Source organism: Anopheles moucheti, chromosome 2 (assembly GCF_943734755.1).
Source record: "Anopheles moucheti chromosome 2, idAnoMoucSN_F20_07, whole genome shotgun sequence".
Taxonomy (NCBI): Eukaryota; Metazoa; Arthropoda; class Insecta; order Diptera; family Culicidae; genus Anopheles; species Anopheles moucheti.
This window is the reverse complement of record NC_069140.1, coordinates 45,520,970-45,548,221: the sequence shown is the minus strand read 5'-3', so window position 1 is coordinate 45,548,221 and position 27,252 is coordinate 45,520,970.

The following is a 27,252-nucleotide window of genomic DNA, read 5'->3' as shown; positions in this document are numbered from 1 at the left end:
TGCAATTGGGCAGTGCGAACCGGGGAACGTCGGTCCGGTGCGATGTGCTTTGGGGTTGGGTGGGCGATTTTTGTTGCTGTTGTTATGTGCTCTCTTGCCATACTCTAGCACGAACAATTATCAAGAAGGCGTTCCGTTCCCGGAAAGGAAGCTGAGCAGAATAGGTGGAACTGCTTAATCACCTCAAATTTGAACAATCTCAAATCTTTTGATACCGGCATGGACGGTGCCGGGTTTTGCATCAGGCATGAATAAGTGGCACGAACGCCGTTGCGTTCGGTGCTGCAGGTATTTCGCAGCGGGTATAAAGTAGGATAAGTGTTGCTGGTTGGTGGTGTGATGTTGAAACAAATCTTCCGGATCTGGATGGTTGTTTCCTGGTTAGCAAGCGCATCATCACCGTGTTGCATCGTGGTGCCGCTAGGATGGGACAGTATCCAGCACGAGCAGCGCCGAGCTCAGCCGACCGTGATCCGTTTTGAGTGGGTGTGAAGCCGGTGCTTTTATGCTCTCTACACCCAAAATCGCCATAATCGCCACTTGTTGTGCAAAAAGGGTTTTACCTTTCATTACCGGGTTTCGTTTGAAGGGGCACGGGAGGTGAAAAGTTCTCACGGTTTTGCGGGCCGAGATTTCTAGCCATCATCCATTATACCGGCATCCTGCAGCCAATGCCGACGGTGTGAGCTGGATCTGTTCGGTTGCCGAAATGCAATATCATCGGTTAGCCGGAACCGGATGCATTACGTTTCCTAGCGCAAGGTGAATTTGAATGGGCGGATTAGGAGAAAATGAACGTATGAAGCACCGAATGAAGTGCTATTGTTGTTTGTGATTTTAATTTAAAATCCACAAACAAATGCCTTTTTTCGTTTTGGTGTGGGTCAATGATACGCTTATAGCTTAAAAATGTAGATTCGTGGAAATGTGTTTAACTAGAGAAAGTATACAAAGTTGTAACATAAGAAAAATAATAAGAGAGAGTAGTTTACGCAAATTCGTCACGCCTAGATTTATGCAAAACGCACGATTTTGCAAAAAACGATTTTCATTAGAATTACCGGACTTGTTTACTTGTATGATTTGATTCATTCTCAATAATTTTCGTTGTTGAAAAAATTGCCACAGTGAAGAGTTACAGTTAGACATCTATTTTAAAGTGAGAAGTGGAAAAAAATACTTCAACAGAACTGAATCTCCGACAATGAACAATAATTAAGAACCAGTACACACACACTTGTCAGCTCTATTGATTAAGAATCTCTATAACTCAAGTTAAAATCTAGGAATATCTACGATTGAACAACGTTATATTGATCATCCTTCAGGAACTGCAGGTAATATGGGCAAGTTTTAAAAACCTTGCATTCATTTGCCAGTTTCGATGATGTGCTAGCAAAATATTCCGTTCTAATGTGTGCTAAACGACAAGATGCATACGGATGTACCGTAGAATGATGATTAAGGTTCCATCAGAGAACAATGTACCGGTTGGTTAGGAGAGAAATAATTGGACTAATGGGCCAGCGAAGGTACGTTCAGCTGAACCATTTCCCAGCACTACCACTGCTAGAAGTGCATCTAGCCATCGTTCGGCACACGGCTGCCTATTTCATTCTCATTTTCCTTCATCAACATGAAACGGTTCGCTTAAGGATGCGGCAACTAACCGTACTGGGTGGACTAGTTTTTCCATTAATTTTCATCTTACTAGTTGCTAAACTGCCTCGTCTAGATCTGCGAGGCTCGGCGAAGGAGTACTTTGGGAGCCGATTTATGTTGCGGTTCACAACGCAGTACAAAATTCGCCCGTACGGGTAGTGCTCCAACCGTTGTTGGAGGCATTTTTTGTCAGCTGCTACTGCTGCTTCCGCTGTTTCTCGTGTTATGTTACCTATGTGTCCTTCTTGCAAGCCAAATATAGAAACGCATACATACACACACACATGTGCCGACGAAAAACTGCGGCGGTAATTAGGACCGCTGGGATGCGCTTCTGTCATCGTTGGGCCCGTGCCCGTAGGCCAAAAGATACACTTTAACCGCTTCCATAATTCCGGAACTAATCCATCAGCGGCAGTAAAGCCTCCCTTCGTTGCTGTACGGGTGATGCGCTACAGTACTGGATGGGAAAAAGGAAGCTGTATGGGAGATAATTTATGATGAGTGTGCGAGTGAGTGGAACACACATGTGGCGGCAGTACATTCGGTAAGCCGCGTGAACCTGTGCTCTGGCGCGCATGTTGTGATGGAGCAGGTCGCGGTTTCGACCGGATGTTCTCCAGCGAAAGCAACCGAAAAAAGTGTACCGACAAACACATATTTGAAAAAAAGCACCCCACACTGATGCTGCTGTCATAAAATGAAATTTATGGTACGCATCAGCTGAAACACTCTTGACAGAGTGGTGCCAGGGTTCTCATGCCCTCCCATTACCTGATGGTGTCCTGCGAAGGGTATTGGGTGTGAATATGCAAGCGAGTAGATCAGACCACATGCTTCAGCGTTGAACAAGAGCAGTACATGGCTGGCGAAAAAAAAAATCCCCGAGGCAATTGGAGACGTGGGACCTAGGTATGGCTAGCCGTGGAGCAGCAAAATTCACTGCGATAAATTTTGATTATATCACACGACTACAACACAAGCTTATTTGCCCACTACACACTGACCCGAGCAGGAGGGTAATTCTAGTGCTCTTGTGTTCTACGGCAAGCCTCAAGCGTTCGGAGGAATTGTTTGTTTTACCGGAAACATTTTTCCTCTGTGTAGCTGTTAGAATACGGGTTAAAGCCACGAAAAAAAAAATCTCACATGATGATGCGCACGTCAAAGTTGTTCTGGTAAATTTTTGCATGATCTATTACGTTGGTTATAGAATCTGTCGACATAATGTGGCCAACGGATCATCCACTGCAATGCAATGGGCCTCACAGCGTATCGACGCAAACAACGAATACATCCATCAGCGACCAGTAAACTTCTGTTCTGACATAGTGCAGAGTGTTGAGGGAGTATCCGGTTACGTAGTGAGTCCATAATTCATGCCTAATAGCCGCAAGGTTCAGCAATGTCAGGTCACTAGTGATCATTGATGCAAATAGGCAGGACCATCATGAAAGGACTTAACCTTTAAGCTTCTTATAAAATACGTTTATTTTGTTTGTAATAAATAAATTAACCAATACTTTTCCACGGCCTGGTAGGTGTCTGGTGACATATTTTTGATTTGATAATTTTCTGACTATTTTTGGACGCATGAATAATGCATGGAGACGCATGGTTGCTGGCTAATCGTAACTGATGGAGACGCCTGGTTGCTGATGGATTTTAGGTGGTGGAGGCGCCTGGTGGTTTAGTAATGTATTTTGAAACAGGAAACAAATCCACTTGGAGAAAAAAGTAGAGAGAGTAAAAGCAAAAACATTATTTGAGAGGTACTTCTATAATATTAAGTGGAATATAAAATGAATGTTTGCCGAAAATATCGGTTAATAATAATAAACTGGTATGATGGTGTAATATATTGTTGAAATGCTTCATTTGTTGAACCGAATATTTCATTTAACAGAAATTATTATTTTCATCGGAAAGATGCTGTACTGAAACTGAAACACCGTTTCAGCTACATGCCATAGTTTGTTGTTTTTTGTTTATGAATGCACTGGTTCATAACGTATGTGCTGTGGTTGCGGAACAAATTGGCTGAATGCTTTGAATTGAATTTCACTGTGGTTGTTTGAAGCAAACATAATCCAATCCCATCGCAACAATAGGCCTAAAAGCATAGGAACAATCCTCTGAAATGGTACCGAACCTACGTTCCACGGAAGCGTTCGTAGAAGATGCAACGGACGACGTAGCTCGCGAACAATTGTCGCGATTGTTTGCGTATTGCGTACTTTGCCCCACAAGATAAGATGGATCCAATTTACCTTCGACAGTGGAAAACAAATATACGCGGCTGCTGCGTGGTGGTAGATGGGAATCTTTACAAAAGGCACATTTGCCACACGGTGTTGTAATGGAAAATGTTGTTTGCTGCAGCCATGGAGCCAACAGCCTTCGCATCCGCACCCATGCAGCAGTGAAACCGGGCGCAAGATGTATGGGCGAAATAAATCATTTTATTATTGTGCCGTCTTTGACCCCGGGATTGGCTGCCTCATAACCCGTGGGTCATATGTTTCATCAGCCTCGGTTGACAAATAGCCGTCGGCCGGACGATGCTGTGAAAGACGGAGACATAACGAGGTCTGAGCGCTCGTGAGTCTGCCGTAGCAACCGTGCCCATTAACCGGAGCGCTCCTTCTTGGAGCGGAGGTAAGTCGTTTAGTCGCTCTCGGTTTGTGGGAAGTTTCGGAAGCGATGGTAGACGTTGCATGATTTATGTACGTCCGGAAGGTACGCGTTGGTATGGGGGAAGTTACCTTCAAACGCCACAGCCTTTCGGTCGGAGAAGAACTTGGTGCTTTTCCAATAGAGCTGAAATGCCTCGGGGATGGTTTTGTGACGTGCTTTTGCCAGCACTAAAGCTTAAACTTGGTTTGTGCAGAATGATTGAGGTGCTTTCCAGAATGCACTGCGTGGCGTAGTTTCCTGCGTAGTGCGTAGAAAACTCTTACGTTTCCAATCTTGTAACCGGAGGACACGGTTCCGCCCGCAATAAAGTGAAATAAAGATTGTAACTGTCTGTTCGTAAGCTACCGCCTACCGTTGACATGGTACCAAGGATCAACAATAGGGCACACTTGCCGTGCACCATGTCAGGCTAGGCTAAACCTCTTCTAAACCCTTATTGCTTGTTGATACATTATCGTTATTGGTCGGTGTTGTTTTCGTGTTTCATAACGACCCTGGGCCTTTGATTATTTTGCAGCTCCGAGGCAATGGCAATCAGCATGTGAGTTGGTGTGTTGACACATTGGGAGCATGGGAGCTTCAGGTACCGGCACGTTGCCCCATGCACACGGGGTTGTTTATCTGTTTTGTAGCCTACTGCCACAAAGCCTCCCGTCAGCTCGGCTAAGCTCAGGAAGTTCCAGGGATCATCTATGTTTGTGAGTTGAGCAATCAAAATTTCATTCGGGTTCGGTTAACCTTGCTCTACCCGTACCGGTACTATTTGCTAGCATTGGAGAATTGAAGTTGCAAGTAGTTTAAAATATGTAAATTACTGCACGGCACACTACCGTCAGCATTGGGAGCAAACATAGGAAGCTTTCAAACTGATTAGTACGAAGGAATGTTGCAGATGGTTGTTTTGCATCAGTCTGTCGTCTGAATGTCGAAAGCAACAATGGGAAACGATATTTGCAAGGGTTCGTAGCGTAGGTTAGAGTTGTATTTAATGAGCATTTGTATACGTTGGTTGCTATTGATAAGTTGTATTTTCAGCTCGCTAAGGATTGTTGTCATGTAAACATATTGGCAGGAAGATAACTGTGTTCTAGGAGGTTTTGGATAATTGGCCGGATTGTAAAATAATTAATGATCAACCTGTGATGCACAGGAAATGTATCGACTGTGAAGTTTTATAGACGGCTCAACGGTTTTTACGCTCACTGATAAGGTAAGTAAGGTACGATGGTGATTTGCTGTATAAGTATCTTATATTCAAATAGCTCACAAATCACAAGAAAACAATTTATTTTGGTAAAAGTTGTTATTGCATCTTTTTTTACTGCGCATGAGTAACAAACGTTGGTAACAGATTGTCCCTAGAGTATTTCCAGCCCTAATACTATTAATCAACAAGTGTTTTCTTTCTACGATCACGCACACTTGCATTACGTAAATCATCATCGTTATGCAAATACCGAAACGTAATGATTTTAATCGCACCCATGTAGGACAGTCGGGGTCAAAAACGTCCAGTGGGAATGATTAGTTTGGGGGATCCACTAGCAGAGGATGCATTGTGTTGCAATGAACAAAAAAACTAACCTACTCACGAAAATATCCCCACCATCACACAACGGGCCGGAAGGTGGTGTCAAAAATGCAGCAAAGCAGAGCGTAACCATCACCATTTCGGCGTCCAGCTTACGACCGAAAGTATTATGATAATGATGATGATAGCTGCAATAACCATGATAATAACGAAGCTAATATAAAATTCAATCGAATGGAACCCAGTGCAACAATAACTCGGCATCAAAAATTTAACATTTCATTTCATAGTACCAGTACGGCACCACTTCGCTGCACCACAGTTGGCGTGTGATGCAGTTGGTGAATTGCATTTGTGGTGCAGTTGGCCACTGCCTAGCCGCCCCATCACTCGACGAGGAGAGTGCGAGAGTACGTGTGGGAAATGAACCACGCATCGGTGAAACGGGGCCACCGGGTGGTGGAAGGTTTTTGGGCTCTCCCGAAGTGCTCGTAAAGCTAATGAATGTTTACGGCCCTTTGCAAGTGCTATGCAAGCTATGCAAACCCGGCGTGAGATGCGAGGATCATGTTCAACGGGAGCTGGAAAACTACATTAATTATTTTCTGGACTGGAAAGTGCCAGCATACAGCGGGTGTGAGCTTGCTGGCCATGCTTTTCCACGTTTGGTGAATGGTTCTTTACTGGTTCGGCGCGTGTGGGTCCTTGCGGTGAACACAATGGGACAGGGACAATAATTTAAATTTTACGCTTCAATCAATTGCTGGGGTTCTGATTTTTCCTCCCGGTCTGGCAGTTCGTATACTTTGTGCAGGATTAGAGCCGAAATTTATTGAATAGAACGCGTCGGCATACAAATAAGAACGATATTTACCTAAGCTGCAGGGTGTTACGGTGGAAAAATAGTCTGCGAACTAGAATGCAATGCTTGCGGTTGCTATCAGTGTGCGGTAATTGCAGTTGGACTACATTTCTCGGAATTAAATACTCTACTTCCGCACTGGTCATCCGGAACGAAATATATCTGTGCGCGATATGAAAGTCAAGGCAGCTGCACTGTTCGTTGCTGCCATCTGTTGCCTGCTGAGCTCGTTGTGACGCTTAGGGATAGTGCCATTTAATTTCAAGCGTACTAGCGCCGAACAGCGAAACGGTAGCACTTGGACGTACGAAGGCGCTGTACACTTTAGCTTCCCGTGCCGTACAAATACAGTAATTGATTTCATCCGGTAAAACTCACAGTATGGTTGTCAAAACACACCGAGCGGAGGACACTATCGTTGGATAACACAGGGCAGCGTTTGGGACGATGTTTTTAAAACTTGACCCCTGCCACTGTCGCCTCCCTTCGGGGTGCATCGTTTCATTTGAATTGCTGACCAAGGATGGCACTGCATCGATGGTGAGCGAAACGAAACTGCCTGGCTAGAGTAAGATAACTTTTCAAGTACCAGGTACCGGGCCCTCTGTGCGATAAGGATCGATTAGAATGGAATTCGCCGAATTAATCCTGCGCATATGCCGGGGGTTACGAGCCCACGGTGGGATTTGCGCTTTGCCGTGTTTTACTTTGGCCACGGGATGCTCCGATTGTGCCCAGGAGTGATAGAGAATATGGTCGACTTTTACATTGCACATCCTATGCCTGCAGCCTGATCGGCAATGAAAGTGAACAAATTTGTCCCAGTGCACGTTAACTTTATCCTTTACGCTTGTTTGCCTTCGCTGCACTGGGGTTACAGAGTTTACAGCATAGGGCATTTGAGTGGGTCGTTGCCGGATAATAATAAATGTATGGATTCTGGAAGAATCTCCATGCAATGCTGTGTGCTGCAACGCGTTTGATAGGTTTTGCGTAAGAATGGGCTTGAAAATATGTTTGAAACAAGTTTTTGGAATATAACTTGCGCCCTGACAGGCTTGAATGTGTTCAGTTGCATACTTTCAGGCGACTTACTTCAAATCATTAGCAAAATAGTGAATTTGAACGTAACACGTTTATAATACTAGAATCTCACTCAAGAAATGTGTTTAGATCTCATTTACTAAAGAATAATTAAATATGCAATAATACTTACCACAACTAAAATTTGCTGGTGCCCATAGCATATATCTGCGGCGGTTTTTATGTGATGTGATCAAAAAGTTAGTTGTAATAACACCTGCAGCATAATTTCCAAGTACGTGTGATTTAGTTTACCGAGTTGTACCCGCAAGGGAACAATGTATCCGTAGCAAAGTTACCCTCCCTGCACTGTATGCTGTAGTTTGCTGCATTTAATAAAATCAGCATTAGCCGAAAGAAAAAAGATACACCACAATTCCACACCAACCCACACGCCCGCCGTGTGGTTAAGGTGCGGTTTAGTGCAAAAGAAAACAATTTAAATTAAAAGTTTACCATAATCCCACTTTTCAATTTAATGTTTTATAATAATAGTAATCAAAAGTTTCTAGCAGGGTGCAACGCGAATCTCCGTACCGGGCGTATACTTAACCGAGAGCACCTCGAACGCAACAGCGCCGTCAAAGGAGGCGCTTTTTTTTTTCCTTTGTCCGACCGGTGTTGGCCCAGATAAAAGCCATCTGAGAGATAAGAGCACTTTTCCCATCCGGCTACAACGGCGACGCGGTCGTTAGTGGAGTATAAGTCACATGATAGTGGCCGTGCCGTGTTTCTGCCTTTGCTGGCAGAATTTTTGTTTGTCCTTTACAATCAAGCGACCCTGCAAGCCTGCTGCTGCGGGAAGGATTGAGTGAGTCTTCGTTTCAGTTAGTTTCCTTTTTCGTTCACCTTTTTGTCGTTTCACCCATTTGCGAAGCTGTAGCGCTTGTACTGGCGCTGCCGTGGATGAAAGCGTGAAACGAAAGGTACAACCCTTTGTTGAAGTTTGGCTTACATTCTGCAAAAGCTCTCGCTCGGGCTCGGTCGAAGTAAATAAGAAGTGGAAAAGTTTCTCCCATTTGGTGCAGCGTTGGATTTTAACCTAAGCTAATCATGATGAAACTGGAAATAGTTACCTGTAAGGTGTAGTGAGGTGAGGGAGTTGGGGTGTACAGTGAAGAGATAACTGGGGTGTTGCTGAGTCAGGCTGTAAGTGTCTATGTTGCGTGCAAAGCAGAAAGAACAGGTCCATCTAAATAATGCTGTACGATAATAAACCTATTACTACGGTGTAGCATTTCAAAGATCACCGAGCGAACGAAGAGAATGTTGCAAAATTATTTGATAAAAGTACGATTTCTTGATTCTAATTAATTTATTTGCTTGCTCACAATCTGAATCTGAGTATAACAAACGTCTTGCTTGACGAGTTTTGTGAGCTAACCATGTTTTCCATGGTTTATAAATTAAATCGCTCGTTTTGGTATTAACTCGCCGTTTCCAACGCTATGTGTATAAAGGATTGCATACATTTTGGCGCCATTGTCAAGTATATGATTGATAGACGTCATTTGGAAGGTTTCGTGTATCTTTCTGTTACAAATGCGATATTTATTCAATTCATACAAAAGAATGCTCATAAAAAGGCAATAATTAGTAATAACCTATTACTACGGTGTAGCATTTCAAAGATCACCGAGCGAACGAAGAGAATGTTGCAAAATTATTTGATAAAAGTATGATTTCTTGATTCTAATTAATTTATTTGCTTGCTCACCATCTGAATCTGAGTATAACAAACGTCTTGCTTGACGAGTTTTGCTAGCAAACCATGTTTTCCATGGTTTATAAATTAAATCGCTCGTTTTGGTATTAACTCGCCGTTTCCAACGCTATGTGTATAAAGGATTGCATACATTTTGGCGCCATTGTCAAGTATATGATTGATAGACGTCATTTGGAAGGTTTCGTGTATCTTTCTGTTACAAATGCGATATTTATTCAATTCATACAAAAGAATGCTCATAAAAAGGCAATCATTACAGGCAATTAATTTACCTCGATGCAGTGTCTCACGCGTTCGCATTTTCTCTCGCACTAATAAACTCATCACGGTTCGCGCATTAATTAAGCGACACGCATTAAGAAATTAGAAATCGGACACCGGTGTCAGATTTTCGCCGGACGAAAAGGCAGCGCAAAGGTAGCGTTCTGACGAGCATTTTAATTTTGTGATGAATTACCATACTTAGCCGAACGACTGTGAAACAGTGAGATTGGTAGTGTAATAAAGCAGGGATAGTACAATCTACAAATCGCTGTCGAAACGGTACCTTACGTTGATTTAGGACTCATTATTTTGCTGTCCTATCAAGGTGACAGAGTGTTTCCGTGCGTTTGGGCAAGTGTCCGCAGGGTGGACAGAAAAGGTGGCGCAACCAAAACCAAACAAAAAAATGGCTGGGAAAAATGTAAACCACCCTCTAACCAGAAGCTAACGTTATGGCCGGCCAGATTTAAGTGAAGGTGAGACCTGGACCAGCTGGTCCCGGTGCTCATTTTTCATTTTATTTCATAGCCCCTTGCATACACCTCCAAAACACACACACAAGCGGTTTGAAGAGGAATCGGTAGCATCATCATCATTGAGGAGGTGGTGAGACGTTCCGTTAGGATGTCCGGATGGAACTGAGCGCCACTGCTCCCTGTAGGCTCCCACGATGATTAATGAGCGGTTCAGGAAAAAAAGGAAAACACCACCATGCAGAAATACACACACACAAAGGAAGGTGACCTCAATGTAAAGACAAAGAACGTACCGTCAATCCGTGTGGTTGTACATGATGGTGTACCATTAGCATCCGTTGAGTAGCCATGAGGCAGAGTACAGAAAAAAAGGCCCCGACCACCGGCGAGGCCACGACAGTGGTGCAAATTTGTTGCATATTTACCACAACGCGCTGGTCTTCATCAGCATTTGTCTCGATCCTCGCCTGGACGTCAGCGTCGTTCTTCTTGGGGACGATCTTGGCGGACTGGGCCGGGCAGGGGTAGTACTGTGCACACCGCATTGTCTCGCAGTCTCATTTCCCTTACCTCCCGTCACGGGTTTGAAACATGAACCAAAAAAAAGATGGATGAGTTGGGTAGCAAATTTATTTCATTAACAGCAAACACTCACACCCTGGCCACGCTCGAAAGACAAGCGAGTAGGGAGCCGGGTAGCAGCAAGGGAGAGCCAGAAGGGAGAGATATTGTTCAATTCTTCATAGTTCGCTTCCCGGGCCCGAGTTTCTGGTCTTCGGCGGATCTGGATCATTTCCTGACCCTTATTTGTTGCTGCTGTCGGCGAGCGGCAGAATGGGCCGCCGAAAGAATGGCCACACAGGCCAATTGTGCTTTCATTTGCATGCAACTACTGAGCGCGCGGACAAATTCATTCCAAAAACCGACCGACCGGGTGCAATGATGAAGAGCTATTACGATGTCCGTGGCTTTGCCGATCCTGTTTCGTTTAGTGCCGCAGAACCTATCTGCCCTTCGAAGGTCCGCTCTTCGCAGCGGATCGGAAGTTTCTTGTCTGCTTTTCTTGTGTTGTCCTCTGAGTTTTTTTTTGCTTTCCACTGGTTCTGCTGTTGTTATTTCTGTTTTGTTTTCGGTTAATTATTTTCCCTCCCCCCTGGTCACGGAGTTTCCCCGTTTTTCCCGCTAGTACTATTTGAATGTTCGCTTCGCGCTTTCCTTGTTTTATGCTCTTTTTTTGTGCACATTTTTATTCGTACCATTTGTGCTCAATTTGCTTTACACGCTGCTCATTTCGTTACGGGTGAGCGCTGTGATGGAGCATCGTGTGCCCTCGTTTGTTTTTTTTTGTTGTTGCTGCTGCTTTTGGTTTCCTGCCCTTTTCCACTAAGACACCGGAATTACGATGCTAACAAGCGTAAGAAAATTGTTGTCATTAATTTGCTTCGAAAACAATTCGAAAAGTTTGCGCAAAGGCGTAACGCGAGCTGGTGGCGGTGAGAAATGGTGGTGCGGATGTAAGACTGGTGATGGAACCATTTGCAGTATGTGAAAAATGAGGAGAAAATTAGTCAAAAGTTTGCAAGGTGGCACGGGGCCGCAGAATGTTTTTTAATCATCCCGTTCGAGTAGCTTAGGCGCTGATGTAAAGAGAAGGCATTAAAAAGCAAATTAAAGAGCACCGTTTAAGGTGAACTGCGTCAGATTAATTGAGAGGAAAACTGGGAAGATTTATATGTTGACTGCATGGCATTAGGCATTACGCGTTTGGTGTTAGGACTATTACTTGGATTGTTGTGACTACTTGCAGTATTTAGCATATATTGCGAGTATTTTGTTTGAAAAAGAAGAAGCGAGAATAGTAGAACGTTAAACTAATATACATAGCTCGGGGTACAATAACTAACCGTGCGTTTAGACGACGATTATAATTATTTTTTTTGACAGATTGAATTAATTTTTCCTCCGAAAAATTAATTTTTTCTCCGAAAAATTAATTTTTTGCTCCGACAAATTAATCGCTACTGTCAAAATCGATTATAGCTCTGGTACCCTTTAATTGTATGTATTTGTGGATCAAAATATTGTGATAATTACCAAATGTATACTTTAAACTTTTTTCATATTATTTTTTTTAGCAATGGAAAGCGACAACACAACACCCAATCGTTCTAAATTGGTAAGTTTAAAAACACGCAAAAACTTACCCAGAACGATTTATAACATTTAGTAATTATCACAATAAAATTAATATAATTGTCAAAAAAAAATAATTATAATCGTAGTCTAAACGCACGGTAATAAATTGAACCATAAAATACATCGCCTACTAAGTTGAAGTTGGAGAAGGCCCATAGCGCTCATTTGTTTAGTGAGCTGACACACAAGAAAAATCTTTTATGTAGACGGCGGGTTGGACCATACAGAGATGCAGTTGATTGAAGGAAAAGAAGGTTCAGATAATAGGAAATAGGATCATTGGAATCTTAAAATATTAAGGAAATATTAAAATTAAATATTAAATATTAAAATATTTGGAGAGGAGCTCCAAATAATTCTAGGTTTTTTAGGATGCAGATTGCATAACTTCAGGAAACGTTAAACAGCATTATCCAAAGGCTAAATGCTTCGTGTTCACCCATATTTGTTTTTTATCGCGTGACAATAAAATGATTATGCGTAGATAATAAATTGTTATCTAATAAGTTGTACAACAAACGATCGACTAAGATCGGCGCCGAAGTACATGTTAAATGGGTAGTTTTTTTGTTATGACAGTTTTCACAGTGACATTTCAGTTTTGGTAAGAATAAGAAGAAGAAGGAAGAGGTGGAGGAGGAGGAAAAAGACACGAAAAAGAGCAATTTCGCTATTTTATTGTAGCATAAAAAACATTAGAAATTCCGAAAGCAGTATACTGCATCAACAACAATAATAAAGCAAATGTTATCTAATGATGAACTGCATTAAAAATAATGATAAAGATACAGCATTAATTCGATACGTACTGAAAGAGAGCGGAAGTATGAGCATGTGAAATCCGGTTTGGCTTTCTCATTAATGTGATAGATCGAATGCCATCAATTTCTACCCACCAATGGACGTTGTATCAAAACATTCTAACATTATTGCATCATTTCCGATCTGGTACATTGTAAGCTGGCTCGGTATGGTCTAACCAGCCCGTGGGCCAAACTTCCAATACGCGTGTATATGCGTGGACCGTGCAAGGGCGCCTGCCTACCGTACGCGTTACCGATTGGCCCGAGGCGGTAATTTAGAAACTACTAATTATCGCTACTAGCCCGTGCGCAATATTGAGATCGGCGAAAACAAACAAAACCCCAAAGTTCGAGCCGCCGCTCGATGGTGGAAAGTTATAATTAATGGTTACAATGTGCACGGACGCCCGGGCTGGCAGGAAATGCGCGACGATCGGTGGGGTTTTATGCGGGAGGCGGATGGGAAACGGGTCGCAATATTATCCTGCAGCTGTACGCGAGCACTGCAGCTCGGTTGCAGCTAATTAGCTCGTGTTAAGTTTACACTCGTGTGGTTGAGTTCGGGAAATTGGTGCTTAGTCGCCTGGTGACCAAGAGTGAAAAGTTACACCAAACAGGACGGCACTGTAGTGAACCACTTTGGAAATGATTTATGAAACACATGATGTAGCATGCACTATTTATAGAGTAGATGTATGTAATGCAGAACCTTTTTTAATATCATTTCGAAAGTTTATTTGCAGCTTCATTGCTTTCCTTTGCTACGCAATCATACCAATAGAATTATCACTGGTCCGATGTTTACTAGCTGCAGCATCATCTTGTTGCACTAATTGCTTCATAAGCAGATCGGCTTAGAGTTGGCAATTGACAGCTTCTAGTGGCTTGTTTTGATGCAATGAGTAGTGAACATGTTAATGATCATTATTGCTCAAGATGCTTTTGCAAAACGTTTACAAGAATTCGTGAAAGTGCACAATTTTCCCTTGCACAGTTTAGTTGTTTGTGGAGTTTTTGAGCTTATGACGTTCTATATTTAATAAGTTTTTAAGGTTTTATTTAAATTATTTAATTTTTTTAATTACTTTTATTAGTTATTGACTATTTGTTTTGCAATTAAATTTAATGAAGTATTTTATAATGAAATGCACGTGAACTAGATATAAATGGACAATCGAGTATCAGAATCGATCAATTTTATGTTATGTGATGTTGTGACACTTACCAACAAACAGTTTAGCAGCTTGATAAGTGAACTTAACTCAGCCAGTCCGTCTCTGTTATACGAAAATACAAAAAAAGCAACCATGGTTGGTTGTAGCGCAAAGCTTAGCAGCAAATAAAACACAATACTAATTATTAAAACCAACCTTCGTTTCCTTTTTATCACGCTTCAGTTTCAACTTTGCGTGCTAGGCAAAACGTTTAATATCTAAGTATCGTAAATTAGTTTCACTATTATCGAACATTGCAGTCTCGTTGCAGACTACGTTGCTTAAGCTAGGCGATGAAGTTGAAACTTCAAATTCCTTCCCTCCTTGCCCCACTTGGACCAGCGATGGCTGCGGCCTACGCCAGCTAGCAACGTGCTCTCGTATCAGATTCTCACGGTACTTTGCGCAAGCGGCATTTTATTGTCGCATTACGTTGGGCTTTATGGTCGGCATACTTCGGTGCCGTAAGTCTACCCGCACTCGGGTGACCGAAAACAAATTGTGTAAAAGCAAAGCGCCCTGCTCAATACACTACCGGGAAGTTTTCCTCGCACGGACTTGGTGGAAATTTACTAAACGTCGCCAAAATGTGTTGCCGGGTAGGTGCGTCGGGTTGTACGGTACCGTTTCCTTATGCCGTTCGCGTAGGAAGGAAAGAAAGTGGGAACAACGGCGCACACCATTTGCAATTAAAAACGTCAATAAGCATAAAAATCTCTATCGTCTGGTCGGTGCCAGGACGAGAAAAGGAAAATTGGATTACGTAAATTTTATCGACTTCTAGATTGACCATACCTTTTAATGGCGTCGAGTCACACCTACTTTACCGGCCCGGGGGTGGGTAACGCGGGCCAGGAAGTCAGAAAGAATGCGACGGTTTAGCGGTCGGTCGCTGTTTCGGCCATCGTCTTCGGACGGGTAGCAGCCGTGTTTAGGATTTACAGCGTGCCTGGCTTACCGCCCGCGACGTCTAGCATAATACGGAAGCGGCGGCCCTAAAGGTTGGCCTAAAGTGTCAGTTACCGACCTCAGGTACAGCTGCTTTCCTTAAAAAGTCGTAATTTTGCCCGCGTTTTAGCCTTTCCCTTTCCACGTTACTTGCAGCAATGGTTGGGTTCATCCTGTCCGGCCTTCTCGGTTGATGGGTTATTTTTTTTGTTTTGCCACTGGGGGGGAAGAGTGCCCAGAAGTGGTACGTAAATTTGCAACAACTCTTTCGGCGGTAGCATCCAATCCACCCTGTCCTCATCTGCCAACCCCCCCAGAAAAAAAAACGATTGCATGAGTCAGTCAGGCCTCGACTGATGTGACCATAAAAGGAAGGAAATTCCTCCATTCGTTACACTTAAACGAAATAACAAAATTTAATATTTTATTAAATACCCGTTTTTCGCCGACTACGACAGTTTTACGATTCGGAACGACATAAAAGCGGACGATTTCGCGTACAGTTGAAGGGGTTGCGGTACAGTTGTTTCGTGTGTTTGTGTGTGTGGTTGTTTGTGCAGGGGATTTGCTTCTTTCCTTGATGTCCTTTGCTTACCTTAAATCGTTTCACTTGCTGGTGAATTTTAAGCACGATATTATGGCTACCGGAAACGTAAGATTCACCTTCAAGTTTATCTCTTTCGTTCCACTGCCATTTGGTGGGGTGTGTGTGGGGGTGCAGAAGGGTAGATTTAATTCAACCGGTAAAAAGGGAAAGTATCTCAAGAATGAAGCGCAAAAAAGGGAGTAATGTTGTTAATGTTAAGAAGAGACATAATAACAAAACAACCTAAATAAGAAAAAAAAAAACGAACGGTCCGACAAAAGAAGCAAACACTGCAGGGTGAAGCTTGCAAGTGAAGCACCTGCTGCAAGCGGTTAAAGAAATTGCTGTCATTTTTCAACCTGTTGGTACGTCGACCCGGGGACTTTGGAAAGTGAAGAATTTCGCTTTATTCGTGCGGGCGCTAGCGAGATGAGAGTGAGCGATTTTGCCCCTCGGAAATGTCAGCTGTGTTATGTGGCGGAAATTGTTGCGAATACTGTTGAACGTGAACATACTTGCACAGTGTTTGCAGTGTAAGCGTTTTAATAAAAAGGAGTAATGTAAGTAGTTTTGCTAATTGGTGCTAGCTTCGAATTTATTTTAGTCGCTTGATTGGTTTTGAATTTTTGTGCTCTTTCTACCATGCACTTTGGTCGCTAATTGATGGTTTATTTAATTTGTATTATTTTATAAATAAATTGCATATCCCACGGCACATACTGTTGTTAAACGCTTTGAAATGATTTATGCGAGGTGCTTCTTGAAATTTTATTCCGTTTTTCCGTAAGTTCTTGTGCTAGGTAATCTCTCCACATGCTCGGAAAGTTCAACAAAATGATAGAAAAGTTCTATGAATTTTCTTATTACTTTCGCATACTTTTAGGCAACGTGTACCTAATACGTTACGAGTACAGAGAGCTTAATGTGCGCCAGTTTTAAAATTCCTTTAATTATAAATTTAATATATTTTTAATTCTTCCAATATGACGGCTATTGCCGGATTATCAACAACGTTGTGTTGAGTTTGTGTTTTTTTTTACAAATTAAACGAATTTTTTCATTTCTTTATTGCAAAATGCCTTATCCCCGTATATTCGATGATTTATTTGTTATTATTATAAAATTATTTTGTTTATTATTGATAATTAAATTTTATTATTATAACTGTAGTTATTATAATTCTTTCTGTTTATCGAAAGAACGGCCGGACTGTATTTCTTATAACTGATTATGTATGATATGGTTATATAATTGTTTGACATATACAGTGCATGACACAATTAAACGTACACCTGTGTTTACAATTTGCCTAAAAATGTTAAAAAACTGATAAGACAGTGTATGAATGACTTGTTTGAATTAGAAAAATTCACTCCTTTTCGTGTTCTTTCATATTTTTTCAGTGAGTTTTAGATGAATTATGGTGAATAAACGTAGTCTATCGCTTGGCTTAACTACACGGATATTTCGAAAGTGTTTAGTGTTGAGCTGTAAATGATGGATTTAAAAATCCTCAAACGGCAAAAGAACCTGAAGTGTTCTTGACCTGTCATTTCTGGCTTTCTTCGACTTTACGTAGTCGAAGCAGCATAGTCAACCCTGCGTACGGAGGTTTATTTCCGGATGGGATTTTGTGTCGGTCCTGGCGTGTTAGGACCGGTGCCGCTACCAAATACACCAGCCGAAGAAACATTGTGCTTACTGATGATAAAATTAAAATACTGCCTGCATATGTGCAATCTTTTATTTTAATTTCGAATTTGGTTCTTAGAAAGTTATCTAAAAGCGCTAAACAAATGCCTTAACAAACTTGACATGAAAAACACCCAAAACCATGCAGAATATACAACTAAACCAGCACAACTGCTCCCTTTTCTTTCAGTACGATGTATAATCAAGCTGATTTGTGTTTAATCGATTTGCAATCAACCCACCCACCCGGGGACGACGGAGTGCAATCGAAAGACACTGAACGGTTATATCGGCTCCACTCAAAAACCCGTGAACAATTGCACCCGGCAACGAAGCGGGGCCACTATCGGCAAAGAAAATCAACCGATTTGCGAACCATCTGCGTATAAACCATTAGCCCTTTTATAGGCAGGGTTGTCCTTTTCTGTGCCCATCGAAGGACGTTGCCTTATTTTCCAGTTCAGCAAGTACGTTAACGAGCAGATCGAGATGCCCGTTTCGCTTTTGAGGAATATAAGGCGGTTTAGGGTTTTTTTTTGTTTTTTATTGGTGAACAAAACATTTCATTTACGAACATTTCAAGTACGAAGCCATTTTGGGTTGGTATTGGTTTGCGAAGGAAAAGCGGGCAAGCATTGTTCATTATTCGCGATCGGTCAATCCATCGGTCGGTGATTTCGGTTCTGAAGTCGATTAGCATTTAATCGGCCTGATTAGTGGCTGATTAGTATGGAAAGCGGCGACGCGTTTGGGCTTATTGAATCATACGGTAACACAGTTGTGCTATTTGGCACAGCAAATTGATTGCAAATGCGATGATACAGCGTACAAGTGTATGCTTTTAGCGCTTGTGAGTAAGCTTTTTATGGCGGAAAACATGATGATTTGATTTCCTACCTCATCCCCGGGGAAAGAGTTTTGTTTTAATGCCTATTAAATTTGAGGTTGACTTTATCCGTGACGCGAAAGTAGACAATTGACAGCAGGATATGTACACGTGGTATGGTGGTGCGCTTCTCGCTCCTCGAACTTCCGTGTTGCATTTGCGTTCCGTCTCACACGGCGGAACCGTCCGTAGTAGGAATTATATAATTTAGCGTATTGCAGCATCTCCTACCGTACCGGTGCTCGCGGGGAGTAAATTAAATTCACATCCTTTTAAATGAAACCATGCGTAAACAGTAACCGTGCGCACCGTGTGTTGCCGGGTTGCCGGTTGATGTAATTAGTGAGCATTCTCGCTGCCGTAAGCTAAGAAGCCCACCCACCCGTAAACAGCCACCCGCCGGAAAAGATGGATTGAATTTGCTTTTCTAATTAACAGCTTACAAAACATTTTCATTATTCATTCTTTCTAATGTGTGTAATGTTGGTTGTGGGTTTTGGACTTGGGCGCAAACACGATACCACTGCGGGATAGGGATGCTGCGGTAGGGATGAACACGCTGGGAGGCTTACTTTTTCCACTCAGCTCGCGTTATGAGCGGAACGGCAATGGGCAATGAAAAGGCAGCATCGAAACGCTATCCAAGCAGCCGCTGCCATGCTGATGGAGTTTGACATCGTGCATGGGAAAACGATGAGTGCATAATAGGATGCGGGTAGCATGTAAAATAGGAGGACGGTTTTTACTCGTGCTGGTACGTTAGTGTAAAGACATCAGCATCACCCATTTTCGCTCGAAACCAAGCCAAGCCGCTTAATGGGAGTCCGGAGCGCAACGCGAACGTGGAAGCTTATGGGAAAAGAAAGTCTTGCAGAAGTCTTTTTGAAAAGTGTAAAATGTACTCTTTTCAGAACAGATGAAAAAAAAAAAGTTCATCAAACTCCACCTGGCAGCTCGGTGACGGTGTTGGTGAGTGCGCGCGAAAATAACCCGGAACGCCCACGGGCAGACACGGGTTGGGAAAATATTAAAATCTAATTTGTTAATAATTAATCACAGCATCTTAACGAGCAAATTAAATCACTCAATAAACTTCAAAATCTACTCTCAGGCTGTTCCGTGCTGCTACTGCTGGTGTCAGCTGCTTTCCACTTCATCTAAGAAATAAGGGTTGCCGGATAATGAGGAGCGGACACGGTGTGCGAAGTGGAACGGCAAGCCGGGGGGAAGCTACCGACGCCATCTTACCATTCCCAAGAGGGAATGGGTTCTCCGAGCGCATCGTTTCTTTTGCTCCACTCACTTTTCTCCTGGGTCGGCTGGGGCGAAGCGAGCTGTTGATAGTATTAATTAAAAATGTATGAAGCGTTTTCCATTTGCTGCATGTGAAGCCGTGGCACGCACGTCAGCTCTGGGCAGTTTTCGTCGAATGGATGAAGACGTAGCGTAACGTTCGTGTATGGGAGCGGTGTTTCCCCGGGTACATGTGAGCTTTCGCTTCATTAGTGCAGGTGAAGATGGTCAAGTGCTGAGAATGAGCATCGGTCGTGACGATGCTTTAAGGCACTGGTTTGCAGTGGCTAACGTCACGTGATAGACCGGATAGTTGCCCAACATATGTTTAACCCAAACGATGAGCGACCCAGCCGACAGGGTGTACTAGATGCGATAAAGAAGCTTTTAACGAGGTGGAACTCTTTTCGAACGAAGCGTAGCCTGAAGGTATGCAATGCGTGAACAAATGATTCCTGTTTATTAATTGAGGATATATTATTGATGTGAGATAAAGATCTACGAGATGCCAGTTCCTGGGCATGGTGAGATATTCCAATTTTTCTGCATCATATTTATTTGTATTGAATATCACTTGTCTGAAACGTTTCATCTTTCGCCGTGTATGCATCTTTAAAGCAATCGCTTTAGACATGGTTTATTTAGAACAGAACCGCACCACCGTACACTTGGCGTGCGATTTGAGCAAACTTGGTGATGCATCGGATAGCTTCTTACTCTGCCACACTTTCACATATTTTCACTCTCAGCATCTTAGCGGGGAAGCGTTAGAATGAAACGTTAATGGTCCACTTGCAATATGCCTCCGAGCGGCAAGCACTTCTTCCCACCGAGGTGCTGAACAGGCAGGCTCGAGCACGTACGTACAGTGCGCTGAGAACTTTTGCTTTTGCCGAAGCTATTGTCGGTGAGTGGTCGTGTGGCTCCGGCTTGCCAGCACCTTGACTGCTCCTTTAAGTGCTCCTGTACATCGGGGCGTGGTAGCACCGGGTCCGGCGCGGGGAAGCGTGTGTACGTTATTATGGATTTTTGCTTGCGAGTGTGTATGCTGTGGTCGTTTTCAGTGATTGTGTGCCGCAAGCATGAAGCATCTACTGATGGGAGTCTCGACTTTAGAGCTGTGCGGGCCATCGGTATGCAGCACACAACTGGTCTGGACGGAAAGGCATGGTGTGCGGTGTATGGCCGGCCGACGCTGGAAGCCATATTGTGAAGATTGAGTTATCGAAGTGACTCGGGCACGGCCACCTCCCCCGTCTGCTCGGGGTCTGATGAAATCTGTTTTGCCGCTTTGAGACCATGGTGGGAACGAGATTTATTTTTATGGTTTTTATCAAGATGGTTGATTATTAAGTGCTTGCAAGATGGTTTTCTTTATCCTCGTCTTATCCTCATCGTGTGTGGAAATCGTACGGCTGCGGTTACGGGATTTAGTGGCGGACAGGTACATGCATCTCTTGCTCCAAGAGCTTACGGGTGGTTTGGTTGATGTTTTTCGGTGAAGCTGTTTGAGTTATTGGTTGGTTTTTGCTAGTTTGTGCACCATGTTTTGCTGATCGGCCGGTTAGAAAAGACGATAAATCTTTCCATTGGTGAATGATGGTTCATCCGTACATCAAAGAGCAAGCGGGAAAATGGTGTTTGATGCGATACTTAGCGATAAGATACGTGCTGTAAAATCAATTGAGTTGATCTCGTTCTTCTATGAAAGATAATAATACTACAATGATCATCTCCACGAGCACACTAAAACAGGTAGGGATCATTGAAATATTACGTAATGCAACATTTGATAATTCTTGACCCCCTACCTTCCTTTTCCGTACTATCAGTACTATACTCTCTTCTTGACGTAACGACCAACTACGTCATGTCTGTCATGGCTTACTGGACTTATTTTTCTCACTTAGCCGAAAAGTCAATCCTTGATACGGGGGATTGGTCAGGATGGGATTTTATTCCGGCCTGTTTATGTGAGGACCGGAATCATGCCATCATCATGCCACCGGGCCGCCAAATCAGTACTAAGGCTTGGTTAATTTAGAAATGGGGCACTTTGCACAACGGGTATCATTTATACCATTAATCCAATTGAAAAACTTTGTATGAATGAATCATAGGTTTCAATATAATATATTATATTCCTTTTTAAAAAAAAATTACACTTCGCTTTTACGAAGAAATTCTCGGACTTTTCTGTTTATACCGCCCATCAACCGCCGCACAGCTGCTTCAGTCACTGTCTTGGCCATTAAATTCCACCTATTCTTCATTTGTATTATATCCATAGTTAATGCACCCTTTTTCTTCAGTTTTTGTTTCAATAATGCCCAATATCGCTCTATTGGACGGAATTGGGGGCAATTTGGTGGATTCAGCGTTTTTGGTATAAATTTCACACCATTATCGTTGTACCATTGTAGCACACGTCCTTGCTATAATGGCAGCTTGCTAGATCAGGCCAAAACATTACTGACCCATGATGAGACCTAATAAATGGCAAAATACGTTTCTTTAGACACTCATTCTTATACAAATCCGAATTCATGTTCTTATTTGTCACAAACACGTTGGTCTTCTTGTCGTATGAGCAGATTCCTTGCCAAATCATAATTTTTTTGGCAAATTTATCGGCAAAAACAAATTTGAATCTCTTGGGGACGTTGCCGCGAGCATAAACCGTATTAAAATTTAAGACCCGGGATTTGTTTAAAATCGGCTTTCACGTAGGTTTCATCGTCCATCAAAATGCAACCACGCGGTTTGGTCAGCACTTGATCGTATAGCTTCCGAGCTCGGTTTCTGGCCATTGTTTGTTGTTTCATGTTTCGATTGGGATGTTTACTTGCTCGAAAACATTTACAACCTTCTCGGAGTCGAATTCGTCGAACACGATTCGCAGTTCACGATTCACGGTTCCACTCCGTCGCTTAGTTTGCACCTTACGAACAATCGTCTGTGTCTCCTTGTACTTTTTAATCACTCGCGCAACAGTCGACTTAGGCAAACTTGACTGTTGTGCCAGCTCCCGAGATGACACTGCTGGATTTTGCAGATAGTTGTGCACTATCAGTTTTCGCTTCTCCTCTTGCATGTCGAATATCTTGGAGCAGGGAAAACAAAATTGCGAGAAGTTTTCACAAAACGAATTGTTTACTATTGTCTACAAAACGCTGTCAAAAGTTTCCATTTTTGTCCACGGGGGGCGCCACTGTAAATCAATCAAACCTAGCGGTCAAAATCTTCGTTAAGCGGGCTTCACAGAGGCTTCAGTTGGTCCGAGTGAAGCCTCTGTGAAGCCCGCTTAACGAAGAGCTTTTTTGTGCATGTATTGGTGTGCAGCGCGGTAACCGCTTAGGTATGGGTGCGTTATTTTCTTGCATATTGGGATTATGTCATCATACCATAGGACAAAAAGTGTTTTTTTTAAATAATTTATTATTGCTTTTATTAACATATTTTCCACTAGCACTTATCTTGTTTATATATATGTTGTTATGCGTAGGTCTGGAAATAAAACAAAGTATCAATCAATAAATAAATCATTATATTTTGTATAAAACACACCAAAGTACACACTTACCATGCTTCATTTTTTGTCCTTTCCGCTTCATTCTTCTTGGGCAGTGTTCATTGTCTTGTCCTTCGTGCCAATCACTTTACAATAACAAAACAATACTCACACCGATAAAAGGAAGATGTAAATTAGATGAATTAGTCCAAATGTATTGAATTCAGTTACTTACCAACATCCCGCAGTAGCCTTAATGTGTTTTCAGCGTCAACTTGTCTTGACGCCTTGTCTTGTCTTGGTCAACTTTCCACCACTTTTCTCAATGTTCTCTTTCCGATTTCCGTGGTTTCCCTTTCCAGTCACTGGGAGGTAGTTGGTTCTTTCGATTGGATGCCATTTTTAATCGTTTTTAATGGTTTTATACACCATTTTTCTTCTATTCTCACAAGACACCTTTCCACGTCGAAGCAAAACAAACTATGGCTACTACGGAAAGCCGGTCCTGTCAAAATGATTTTTACACACACATGGATAATTCCATAAGCTCAACGTGTACATACACATCGCGGACGGTGCGAAACTTTCGTAAAGTTCGGAAAGAGCGAGAGAAGAACATGCTTGACGAACAAAAAAACGGAGATAGCATGTGTCGTTGCGTAAAAGTATAGGCCAACGAGGGTTGGAAGTGGGTGAAACGCAGAGAAATGAGTCAAAGCTTGACCGCTGGGAAGTGCCCCATTTCTAAATGAACCAAGCCTTAAATACGAGTAGAATTAGGAATCAATACTATCAATACAGTGAGATGGTCTGCTGTCAAATAGGTCAAACAATGTTTCTTTCTGACGCGTAAAGTTGAATCTAGTACTAACTCTCTACACCCCTATCAGCGTTACGTAATAGATGGATGATCCCTTATGTCCAATGAAATGTATAATTTAGGTGTAAATGAATCGGAAAATATTCCCAATATACCCAAAAAGTATCCAATATTTGAACTTTTTGTCGTTTTTAAACATTAAAATAAATCAAATTTGGTATGAAATTTTCAGTAGGTACGAGGTTTTTTTTTGTGAATAAATTCGAAGAGTAAACCACATATCTTCATGGCCTTTTACATGCTGGATAAAAAAACCTATTAAACTAGGAAAGGTCGAGTACAACTAAAAATCTTCATTCTATATGGATTATTTAATTTACTATGTATGGATACTTAGTCAACGCATCTTCTTGTTGTGTTGCAGTCCCTTAGTATTACAAGTTAAATTTGTGAGTGTTTTTCAATTGCTGACAAGAAGTTCCATTCGTTATCTATTATTTACAAACTGGTTCGAGGCGAGTGCAAGATCTTATCGCTAGAACTCTTTTCACGGTTATTTGAAACTGTCCCAAACAAGTTTACTTCCCTTTGCTAATGGGATAAGGATACGGAGATGGACAGTTCCTACCCTGTCGAAAGCATGATAGTTTCATTCCATTTGCTAACGTCTCTCCATCGGCGGGTCGAAAGTTTTCCACCGAATACGACCGTCATTAAATATTAAAAATGGTTTGTCCACCGGTTCCGGTATCGCACGCCGCTATCTTCGTTGGTCAGTTGGTTTTACCCTGCTGCCGTCTTCGACGCATCGCCGTTTACCTGTGCCCGCTCGGAGTTCGGGGAAAATTCGATTGGAACCCAATGGGGGGCCAACACGCAAAGCATCCGAAATCGAAACGGGATGCTTTCGTTTTATACCTTTTTATTGGCCAACGGAACGTGCCTTAAGGGATGCTAGTCTCGCACTTGCAATATTCTTCAAGAACCGAAGCAAAACGGTTTGCCGAGAAGGCAGCATGAGGCGTAGTAATAAAATAAAAACTGTGTCGCCATGAAATGATGCATCGATACTGGAAAAACTCAGATACACGCTGCAGACTGTCGGGTTGGTGTCGGGCTTTTTTGGACAGTTTTACCGATCGTTCCGCCCGTTTACTACACCGCTTCCGGTAGCCGGGCATGAAGGGGGCAGAATTCCTTCATAAATTCTTTATGACACGTGTCAAACGAGGCGATAAATAACTTCCACCGGGAGCGGGAGAATATTGCGATATGAGATGGGTGACACCAGGCATACCCCGTTCCGTCGGCATTGGAGAGAGTGGTGGTGGACCCGTTATGCTGCAGCACACGACAGTTCTTTCCTTCATCGATCTTGCCGTGCTGAGCGGAGTTGACTGTGGAATAGTGTCCCCGGCAGGGATGGTTGGGAAATAACTCTGGGAAATAACGCAGTTTGAAGCTGGCGCTTTCATAACTCAAACCGAGCATGGCAAATGCATCTCACAGTCGAGCTGGGAAGGTTGTTGTTGGGTGACGAAATTTAATACTTTTATTTCGCCTCACCCGTCGCCGTTGACGGGGAGGGCGGGCAACCGTACGCGACCATCTGCATCGATGCAGGTGAAAATTTATATCATAAATTGAAATTCGTGCCATCTCGAATGGTGCTTCATATATGTCTGGAGAGGTTGATAGTATGATGTTTAGTTTATTGAAATACTATCAACATTCCGTCGGTGCGGAGCGAATCGGACCACTGACCGACCGGGCTGGTACTGTGGCTAGGTCCGAACACCGTACCGGATCTTGCCTTCGGGGATATTTCCGTGCCACAGTATTATGCACAGAGAACATTGGAGTTAAATATTTAATGAACGTTTGAAATTTATTGTCCTCCAGCCGTAGACAGCGTAGAATCCGTCCGAGTCAAAATATTGGGAGGCAAACTGGGAGTCACGTCGTTTGGAAGTGGAACACTCGAGATGCTATTTCAACACAAAAACGAGAAATGAAAAAGAAACGTATTTAATGCAGTGCATTGCGAACTTCACCCAAGAAAGTGTGTACACATGCAAAATATTCACTCTCCAGCACCGGGCGCTTGTAATCGTTGATCGCCATCGTTCTGAGCAAGCATGGCAAGCACACCCGTACGACCGGGTACTCCATTGACCACAAATTCTCATCTACTTTCAATAGAGTTCCAGACCAAGCAGGTCACCACCGGCCAGAGGTTCCGCTTCCCTTCGGAGTTTGGACAGATTTTCAAAGAACACGTGGCCCGAGATTAGATGGGAATGACATTACACAATGTGAAGAATTTTCGTCTACGCTAGTCGTTGGGTGTTCTGAAAAGGCTGTATCGGACCAGACTGGCAAGACAGGAGCGTATAAGCGCTGCGGTGTGGCCCCGATGGTGGTAGCAAGAAAAGAAGATTGCTATTGGGTTTTCATGTTTGTGGTTTGCTTTGTTGTTGTAACCGTTTTGCAAGCGAGATGAACCTGGGAACCGAGAAACGTTCCAAAGGGAAGGTTGCAGTTTTTGTCATTGAAAAAGCAAACATACACACACAAACACATGCAAATAGCCATATACACTCACACACTGTCCCGCAGCCGTCAGACGAATGTGGCTGACTTTCACTTGTGCACGGTACACAATTCGCCCGAGGCCGACCCGTTGCTGGGGAAGGTAAATCAAGATGCTCAATTTATTATGCCATTAACGGAAATGGACCATGCTGCTAGTAAACCGATGAATGTTTGAATTGAAATCGGTTGATTAAGCTAATGTATCCCAAAACAAAAACGGGGCATGTAATAAGGGGTTTGTAGTTGTGTTTTCGAAATGGTGTTTTTGATGCAGTTATTTTTGAATGGTTTTTTTTCAAATGAATGTGTAAGTCCTTAGGAACGATATCAAATACAGAAATTTGAAAGTAGTTAAGTATACAGCTGGTTAAATAGATCTTTTAAAAACGGAAAGAATAATCCACTGC